This window comes from Ambystoma mexicanum, chromosome 2q, assembly GCF_040938575.1.
Source record: "Ambystoma mexicanum isolate Mex_15411 chromosome 2q, UKY_AmexF1_1, whole genome shotgun sequence".
NCBI classification, from domain to species: domain Eukaryota; kingdom Metazoa; phylum Chordata; class Amphibia; order Caudata; family Ambystomatidae; genus Ambystoma; species Ambystoma mexicanum.
This window is the reverse complement of record NC_090924.1, coordinates 569374423-569376183: the sequence shown is the minus strand read 5'-3', so window position 1 is coordinate 569376183 and position 1761 is coordinate 569374423.

The window sequence follows — 1761 nt, the reverse complement described above, 5'->3', positions numbered from 1 at the left end:
TGCATGCTTGTTGACCCCCCCACGTGACCTTTCTGTGACCTCAGCAACTCCCTCTCACCCTCTAGACTCCCGTCTGTCCCTACTCATTCTGCAGGGCACACTCTTGTTGCTCTGATCTCATCTGACTTTCCCCTCTCCGTCCATCTCTGCACTCCTCTCTCCTGGAGTGATCACATTCTCCTCTCCTCCCAGCTCACCCTCACCACCCCACAGGCAAAGCCACCCTCACCACTGTCACACACCTTCTTGGTATTCCAACCCATGAAGTGTGTGTCAGTCGAGGCTTATGCTGCCAAAATCTCCCCCCCATCCAGCTCCCCCTTAGGCTCACTCCCATCCTGACAGGGCCCACTCTATGCTCCACTCTATGTCAGGTACACTGGATGTCTTTGCCACGGTCATGACCACCTGTCTGAAGCCCCATGCCAATGCAGAGTCCTGGCATGACTCGTATCTTGTGAACCCAAACCACAGGTGCCGGGTGGCAGAGAGGGAATGTCCTGCATCATGCTCATCCTCTGGCAAACTGGCCTGCCACATGCTCCAAAGGCAATAGCGCCTCACCCTTTTCACCAAGATGAGATCCCCAATCCAAGGGCACATATCTGCGGCATGTGACAACTCTGCAGGACACATAGAAATCTGCAAGGACCTTGCCGAGCCAGATGCAGTGTGTACCTCCCCTGTCCCCTCCGAGCCCACAGCACTGCATGATTGTCTCTGTACCCCTATAGGCCACCCCCCCCAGCACTTGTCTGCGCCTAACACCATCTGCCCTTGACGTTAAGTCCTACTTACCTTGTACAGCACTTCCAGCCGCCACTTCCCCTTGCACTTCATTGTGCCACCCACCCCTGCACTTGCGTGACATGAATGACACCAGCACCAGTAGGATTGTTGACTGGCATCCCCTTCTGCCCCACCACCCCTCAGTGCTCCGCTGTACCTTCATACATTTCTGGACCGGTGCTTCACGAATGCTATATGATTCCTTTACAGGTGATGGGGAGGTGGAATCTCATTGTTTACTGCATTTTGTTGATGTAGACAAGGCACTGTGCATCGTGGCCAATTTGGACTAGCAGATCCATGTACAACATGTTAACTTATTGATGTGATGATGCAATGTCAGGACCAGAGTGGTTGAAATCCAAAAAAGTTGCCCTCCTCTCCCTCTTCACTTGGTGGCTATGTCACATGCCATGTGTGTGATGGCATGTGCCTTTGACATGGCAATCACCGGCCAATGTGTGATGGCAGTGCTAGGCAGCATGGTGAGCAGGCGTTGCTCTCCAATCTGTACATTGTATGCCCTGAGCCTCCCCTACAGACCCAGTGATGGTGAATGCATAGGAGGTCTCCCAGTCATGTGGGACATGTGTCGTAGAACTACTGCCTCTGTTGTTCATCAGCCCTTGTTGCATGCCATGGTGCTAATGCCTGTTTCCATTTTTCTCTTTCATGTCTTTGCAGGGGACGAAGCACTTGTTGATGCTGGGGATGTGGTGGTTGAGCCGTCCCAGGAGGGCAACCCGGGCCGACCTTCCACAAGTGAGGGACGTGGTGTGTTTGTGGGTGAAAACCCACAAGTGCTGCAGGTCGTGCTGTCGAGGGGTGTCTCTGGGGGTTCCTCCCCCGAGCAGTATTCAGGTGTAGACTCGGAGGATGACACCTATGTGCAGTCGCAGGTGAGTGTTCTTGGGAGAGAATCTCCTCTGTCCGACCCACCTGCAGCCGGGCCATTGCCCTCAATGGGGATGT